The sequence below is a fragment of the Salvelinus sp. IW2-2015 genome, unplaced genomic scaffold, assembly GCF_002910315.2.
Source record: "Salvelinus sp. IW2-2015 unplaced genomic scaffold, ASM291031v2 Un_scaffold4159, whole genome shotgun sequence".
NCBI lineage: Eukaryota > Metazoa > Chordata > Actinopteri > Salmoniformes > Salmonidae > Salvelinus > Salvelinus sp. IW2-2015.
In genome coordinates, this window is record NW_019945430.1 from 18,643 (window position 1) to 27,387 (window position 8,745).

The 8,745-nt window shown below is 44.4% G+C and overlaps 1 pseudogene; it reads left to right on the plus strand.

The window, feature by feature from the left end:
* The first annotated feature begins 965 nt into the window (after nt 1-965).
* LOC139026227 (probable E3 ubiquitin-protein ligase HERC6) overlaps nt 966-8,745 on the plus strand; it is a 10,235-nt pseudogene continuing 2,455 nt past the window's right edge.

The following is an 8,745-nucleotide window of genomic DNA, read 5'->3' on the forward strand; positions in this document are numbered from 1 at the left end:
TATGCTGTAGTGTTAAGATATCCCTTCACTGGAACTAAGGGGCTTATCCCAAACCATGAAAAACAGTCCCAGACCATAGTAGTAGAGTCCCAGACCATTATTCCTCCTCCGCCAAACTTTACAGCTGGCACTATGCATTCAGGCAGGTAGCTTTCTCCTGGCATCCGCCAAACCGAGATTCGTCCGTTGGACTGCCAAATGGTGAATTGTGATTCATCACTCCAGAAAATGCGTTTCCACTGCTCCAGAGCCCAATGGCGGTGAGCTTTACACCACTCCAGACGACGCTTGGCATTGCGCATGGTGATCTTAGGCTTGTGTGCTGCTGCTCGGCCATGGAAACCCATTTCATGAAGCTCCCGACCAACAGTTATTGTGTGCTGACGTTGCTTCCAGAGGCAGCTTGGAACTCGGTAGTGAGGACAAATGATTTTTACGCGCTACGCACACTGCGGCCCTGTTCTGTGAGCTTTTGTGGCCTACCACTTCGCGGCTGAGCAGTTGTTGCTCCTAGACGTTTCCACTTCCCAAAAAACAGCACTTACAGTTGACCGGGGCAGCTCTAGCAGGGCAGAAAGTTGACAAACTGACTTGTTGGAAAAGTGGCATCCTATGACGGTGCCACGTTGAAAGTCACTGAGCTTTTCAGTAAGGCCCATTCTACTGCCAATGTTTGTCTATGGAGATTGCATGGCTGTGTGCTCGATTTTATACACCTGTCAGCAATGGGTTTGGCTGAAATTGCTAAATCTGCAGTGCTGCTGGTCTGGTCTGCATGGATGAGGAAGACTAGAGGTCAGGTCACGTCCAGGCAGACAGACAGGACCCAGTGGAGAGCTGACAGACAGGACCCAGTGGAGAGCTGACAGACAGGACCCAGTGGAGAGCTGACAGNGGGAGGGAGATGGTAAAATCTTGGTACTTACACTGATGTACATTCTGTAAAACTTGAATAAATAAAAGACATGAAGATATCAGTGGGATGGAATTCAAAGTTCATTTACACTTCTGAGAGTTCTGAAAGAGAACAGCCAATCGGGAGGTTAGATGAAGCCAAGCTGCAAGAATGGCTGACGATGGAGCAAGGACATGCAGAGGCGCAAAGAGAAATATCCTTGATGTTCTCAACAAGTTCAAGGTCTTGTGGCCAGTTTCACCAAAGCCAGTGAGATTCCCCAAGCAGCCGAAGCTTTGACGGTAGACTTAGAGGCTGCTAGCCAGGTTTTCCAACAGCTACTGAACATACCTTGGATTAGGAAATCGGACAGTATTGAGCCATTGACGGACAATATTTGCAGTTCAACAGCTGTCATCAAGTCACCAGAGATCTTTATGCTACTACCCATAATCCCTCCTCTCCATGAGGTCTTCAGCGTCATGAAGACGGTCTTGGCTTTAGTTATCGTTGAGCATGAACGACATGGCCATAAAAACAAAGAGTGGTGGTCCTGTAGACAAGCATCATGACTAAGCACATTCTGATGTGGAAGAATGCCCTGTCATTCATGCTGAGGATCGGTCTTCTGGCTACCCACAACCCCGGAGTCAAATTCCTGCAGGAAACCCTCAAGTACCTCAACAGAGCAAACAAAAGGTCCGGAAGAACCCAGGACGTTCCAGCCAGTACCTTTCAATGTGGAAGAGATCAACGATGGTGTTATTCTATTGGAGGATGTGAAGCTTTGCCGTTTTTGKTCAACGAGGGAGGACACAGAGGTGACGCCAGTCATCTTTTGACATTACCCATTTTGTGTTGAATGTGATCTACAAGATGGCGATTTTCAATATATTTTCACACATTTTACAAAGAAGGTGTCAGGACCCGGTGTGAGAAACAGTCACTAATAGTCGGCAGAACCCAGAAGATGAGGCAGACACAGCAGTACAAGAGACGGTGGTTTAATCAAGGTAAAAGATCTTCAGGCAAAAATATAAATCCACAACGTCAAAAGTAAAGCCAAGAGAAAAAATGGATATCCTCCAAAATACAATAAAAATCCACAAAGTGGTAAGAACAGCAGGGAAAAAACAAACTCAAAAGACTAATCAAAAATAAACAAGAACAAAACCAGAGAACCTCTGGAAAATCCAACAAGAGAAATATATGTTCACAGCATGGCTGGGTGCTAACATACAAACACAGAGCAAAGAACTGAGGAACACACAGGGATTAAATACCTACAAGGAAATGACACACAGGTGCAAATAATAATTAGAACAAGRGAAAAACAAAAGGTTCAAAAAAGGCGCAATGGGGGCATCTAGTGACCAAAAACCTGAACAATCCTGGCCAAATCCTGACAGAAGGTTCACAAACTCGCCCACCGGCTGACCAGTGATGTGTCCTTCTGGAACGTTCCCGAGACAACCAAGACTCTTCCCCTGCTCCAGTCTTCCAGATGAACCTAAGGCGCCCGTCACACATCGAAGACACCTTCAGACAACTGGGTGCTGCACATCATAATTAGTTCCAGAGAGAACTGGAAAAATCCAGTTTCATAAGCCCAATCAATTTACAAAACAAGCTGCCCAAAAACTGAGAATGATGAACTGTGTGCAATGCATGTGTGTAGCATGTCACAATTGATAACTTGTTCACTCTATAATGTACTACTTTATGAAGTTTATGAAGGACATGAAGCTGTCACTCGTCAACAAAAGGGACTTCTTCCTCCAAGGTGTTTGAAGAGCTGTTGGCACCAGAGTGTGAGATGTACAACGTACAACGATACCAAGACACTGTTCTGGTTCCCTACCAAGCCCAGAGTGGAGGAGAAGAGCTACTTCCTGTTTTCGGTGTCTTGTGTGACATGGCCCTGTACAACCACAACATTGTACACCTGTACTTCCCTCTGGCCCTGTTTACATTTACATTTAAGTCATTTATCAGACGCTCTTATCCAGAGCGACTTACAAGTACATACATTCATACTTTTTTGTTCAAGAAGATAGTGGTGGTCAAGCCCTCACTGGAGGACCTGGGGGCTATTTTCTGTATACCACCCCTACCTTGTCACAACACAACTGATTGGCTCAAAACAAATCCACAAATCAACTTTTAAGGCACACCTGTTAATTGAAAAGTATTACAGGTGACTACTTAATGAAGCTGGTTGAGAGAATACCAAGAGTGTGCAAAGCTGTCATGAAGGCAAAGGGTGGCTAATTTGAAGAATCTCAAATATAAAATATAGTTTTATCTGTTTTTACACTTTTTTGGTTACTGAATGATTCCATGTGTGTTATTTCATATTTTTGATGTCTTCACTATTATTCTACAATGTAGAAAATAGTAAAAATAAAGAAAAACCCTTGAATGAGTTTTGAACTTTTGACTGGTTCTGTATTTAGTAGCAGAGGTATATAGTGGTAGATGTACTATATAGTGGTAGAGGTACTATATAGTGGTAGAGGTACTATATAGTGGTAGAGGTATATAGTGGTAGAGGTATATAGTGGTAGAGGTATATAGTGGTAGAGGTATATAGTGGTAGAGGTATATAGTAGTAGAGGTATATAGTAGAGGTATATAGTGGTAGAGGTATATAGTGGTAGAGGTATACAGTGGTAGAGGTATATAGTGGTAGAGGTATATAGTGGTAGAGGTATACAGTGGTAGAGGTATACAGTGGTAGAGGTATATAGTGGTAGAGGTATATAGTGGTAGAGGTATATAGTGGTAGAGGTATAGTATGTGAACACCTGCTCCTCGAACATCTCATTCCAAAATCATGCTTCCAGAGGCAGCTTGGAACTCGGTAGTGAGGACAGACGATTTTTACGCGCTACGCACACGCGGCCCTGTTCTGTGAGCTTTTGTGGCCTGCCACTTCGCGGCTGAGCCGTTGTTGCTCCTAGACGTTTCCACTTCCCCAAAAACAGCACTTACAGTTGACCGGGGCAGCTCTAGCAGGGCAGAAATTTGTCAAACTGACTTGTTGGAAAGGTGACATCCTATGACGGTGCCTCGTTGAACATCACTGAGCTCTTCAGTAAGGTCCATTCTACTGCCAATGTTTGTCTATGGAGATTGAATGGCTGTGTGCTCGATTTTATACACCTGTCAGCAATGGGTTTGGCTGAAATGGCTAAATCTGCAGTGCTGCTAGTCTGGTCTGCATGGATGAGGAAGACTAGAGGTCAGGTCACGTCCAGGCAGACAGACAGGACCCAGTGGAGAATTGCAGCACCATAAAGATGTGTGTTTTAATGAGATGTTCTCCATAATAAATGGTACCATACGGTAGAGCAGTCTGTCCCTCACAGCAAGGAGCCCAGGTACCGTCCAACTAAAGTTTACACCGCAAGANTACTAGTAGCTAGCCAGTTAGCCCTAACAGTACTAGTAGCTAGCCAGTTAGCCCTAACAGTACTAGTAGCTAGCCAGTTAGCCCTAACAGTACTAATAGCTAGCCAGTTAGCCCTAACAGTACTAGTAGCTAGCCAGTTAGCCCTAACAGTACTAGTAGCTAGCCAGGTAGCCCTAATAGTACTAGTAGCTAGCCAGGTAGCCCTAATAGTACTAGTAGCTAGCCAGTTAGCCCTAACAGTACTAGTAGCTAGCCAGTTAGCCCTAACAGTACTGGTAGCTAGCCAGTTAGCCCTAACAGTACTGGTAGCTAGCCAGTTAGACCTAACAGTAGTAGCAGCTAGTCAGTTATCCCTAACAGAACTACTAGCTAGCCAGTTAGCCCTAACAGTACTGGTAGCTAGCCAGTTAGCCCTAACGGTACTAGTAGCTAGCCAGTTAGCCCTCACAGTACTAGTAGCTAGCCAGTTAGCCCTAACAATACTGGTAGCTAGCTAACAATTATCCGTGGCTATCTGGCTCGCTAACAGTACTAGTAGCTAGCCAGTTAGCCTTATTGACTTATTATGGGCTTGTGATATACGGTCYATAGGTAGGTAAACATGCTAAAATTAACACAGCATGTATTTATTAACGTATCAAGATAAAATATTGTAGTCAGGCAACATATGTGATGTGAATAGGCAAAATGTCATTGCGAAGTCAGAGTGTATTTTCTCTGGCTTCAGCTCAAATAATGGCCGCTATTGATTTCAAGAAATGTTATGTAATTTTATTACGTGGTTGAGTCATATTTCTGTGCGTACTTTCCGTTGCAGTTTGCATCGATGCATTAAAACATGTACAAACGGAGTATGGAGAAGTGCAGGTAGTCTGGTTATTTAAACTAATTCCCCTTCAGGGGTATAAAGCACAGCAGGTAGTCTGGTTATTTAGAACTAATTCCCTTCAGGGATATAAAGCACAGCAGGTAGTCTGGTTATTTAAACTAATTCCCCTTCAGGGATATAAAGCACAGCAGGTAGTCTGGTTATTTAAACTAATTCCCCTTCAGGGGTATAAAGCACTACAGGTAGTCTGGTTATTTAAACTAATTCCCCTTCAGGGGTATAAAGCACAGTAGGTAGTCTGGTTATTTAAACTAATTCCCCTTCAGGGGTAAAAGCACTACAGGTAGTCTGGTTATTTAAACTAATTCCCTTCAGGGTATAAAGCACAGTAGGTAGTCTGGTTATTTAAACTAATTCCCCTTCAGGGGTATAAAGCACAGTAGGTAGTCTGGTTATTTAAACTAATTCCCCTCCAGGGTATAAAGCACAGCAGGTAGTCTGGTTATTTAAACTAATTCCCCTTCAGGGATATAAAGCACACAGGTAGTCTGGTTATTTAAACTAATTCCCCTTCAGGGGTATAAAGCACTACAGGTAGTCTGGTATTTCAACTAATTCCCTTCAGGGTATAAAGCAAGTAGGTAGTCTGGTTATTTAAACTAATTCCCCTTCAGGGGTATAAAGCACAGCAGGTAGTCTGGTTATTTAAACTATTCCCCTTCAGGGATATAAAGCACAACAGGTAGTCTGGTTATTTAAACTAATTCCCCTTCAGGGGTATAAAGCACTACAGGTAGTCTGGTTATTTCAACTATTCCCCTTCAGGGTATAAAGCACTACAGGTAGTCTGGTTATTTAAACTAATTCCCCTTCAGGGGTAAAAGCACAGCAGGTAGTCTGGTTATTTAAACTAATTCCCCTTCAGATATAAAGCACAGCAGGTAGTCTGTTTATTTAAACTAATTCCCCTTCAGGATATAAAGCACAGTAGGTAGTCTGGTTATTTAAACTAATTCCCTTCAGGGGTATAAAGCAGAACTAGAACTGTATGAAAGCCAGTCTTATGATAAACAGGCAACTCAACGTTAATAAGATCTTCCAGAGAAGTGTGGTGATTTGTTAAAGCAGTATCAGAGATGATCTCATAGAGCACGTCCTTCTTCAAACAGAGACTCTACTATTCAATTAGCTGTTTTCCTATTCAACATCAGCAGTGTCATTTTACTACGCACAGCGTGGGACAAACTCACAATACACTTTTATGACCGAAGCAGGAAATGTCGTGCAGCACTGCAGCAACTACCAAGATGTAGGGGGCAATGCACACACACACACACACACACACACACACACACACACACACACACACACCACACACACACACACACACACACACACACACACCACACACACACACACACACAACCACACACACACACACACACACACACACACACACACCTCGCTGAGCTCTCAGTAGCAGCTCTGCAGTGTAATTAAAAGAATGCCATGGCTGCAGCATCACATTCCCCTGCTGTCTGTCTGTCACTCTGAGTCAACTATCAAGGACATGTGGCTTTTTTAAAGCATCTGGAACCTTTCCAAGATTCACAGACCAGTCTACTGTGTACAACAATACAGGAGAGAATTCCACAGTCAAAGATTCCAGACAGGACACTGTGTACAACAATACAGGAGAGAATTCCACAGTCTAAAGATTCACAGACCAGGACACTGTGGTCCACGTCTATGGCTGTCTAGTGCACTAAGCTACATTTTACCGAGGCCAACGGCTGTACACTATAAAGGGAATAGGGTCTGTCTGTTAGATATGGAGTATGGCTTGGTCCCCCCACCCTGTCTGTTATAATATGGAGTATTGGCTGGTCCCTGTCTGTTATGATATGGACTATTGGCTTGGTCCTCCCCCCTGTCTGTTATAATATGGTGTATTGGCTTGGTCCTCTCACCCTGTCTGTTATAATATGGAGTATGGCTTGGTCCTCCCCACCCTGTCTGTTATGATATGGAGTATTGGCTTGGCCCTCCCACCCTGTCTGTTATGAATAGGAGTATTGGCTTGGTCTGTCTGTTATGATATGGAGTATGGCTTGGTCCTCCTCACCCTGTCTGTTATGATATGGAGTATTGGCTTGGTCCTGTCTGTTATAATATGGAGTATTGGCTTGGTCCCTCCTCACCCTGTCTGTTATAATATGGAGTATTGGCTTTGTCCCTCCTCACCCTGTCTGTTATGATATGGTGTATTGGCTTGGTCCTCCCACCCTGTCTGTTATAATATGGAGTATTGGCTTGGTCCCTCCCCACCCTGTCTGTTTGATATGGAGTATTGGCTTGGTCCTCCTCACCCTGTCTGTTATGATATGGAGTATTGCTTGGTCCCTGTCTTTATGATATGGAGTATTGGCTTGGTCCCTCTCACCCTGTCTGTTATGATATGGTGTATTGGCTTGGTCCCTCCTCACCTGTCTGTTATGATATGGAGTATTGGTTGGTCCCTCCTCCCTGTCTGTTATGATATGGAGTATGGCTTGGCCCTGTCTGTTATGATATGGAGTATTGGCTTGGTCCCTCCTCACCCTGTCTGTTATGATATGGAGTATGGCTTGGTCCTCCTCACCCTGTCTGTTATGATATGGAGTATTGGCTTGGTCCCTGTCTGTTATGATATGGAGTATTGGCTTGGTCCCTCCTCACCCTTCTGTTATAATATGGAGTATTGGCTTGGTCCCTCCTCACCCTGTCTGTTATATATAGGAGTATTGGCTTGGTCCCGTCTGTTATGATATGGAGTATTGGCTTGGTCCTCCTCACCCTGTCTGTTATGATATGGTGTATTGGCTTGGTCCCTCCTCACCCGTCTGTTATGATATGGAGTATGGCTTGGTCCCTCCCCACCCTGTCTGTTATGATATGGAGTATTGGCTTGGTCCCTCCTCACCCTGTCTGTTTTGATATGGAGTATGGCTGGTCCGTCCTCACCCTGTCTGTTATGATATGGAGTTTGGCTTGGTCCTCCTACCCGTCTGTTATGAATGGTGTATTGGCTTGGTCCCTGTCTGTTATGATATGGAGTATTGGCTTGGTCCCTCCTCACCCTGTCTGTTATGATATGGAGTATTGGCTTGGTCCCTCCTCACCCTGTCTGTTATGATATGGAGTATTGGCTTGGTCCCTCCTCACCCTGTCTGTTATGATATGGTGATTGGCTTGGTCCCTCCTCACCCTGTCTGTTATGATATGGAGTATTGGCTTGGTCCCTCCTCACCCTGTCTGTTATGATATGGTGTATTGGCTTGGTCCCTGTCTGTTATGATATGGAGTATTGGCTTGGTCCTCCCCACCCTGTCTGTTATGATATGGAGTATTGGCTTGGTCCCTCCTCACCCTGTCTGTTATGATATGGAGTATTGGCTTGGTCCCTCCCACCCTGTCTGTTATGATATGGAGAATTGGCTTGGTCCCTGTCTGTTATGATATGGAGTATTGGCTTGGTCCCTCCCCACCCTGTCTGTTATTATATGGAGTAATTGGCTTTGGTCCCTGTCTGTTATAACATGGAGTATTGGCTTGGTCCCTCCCACC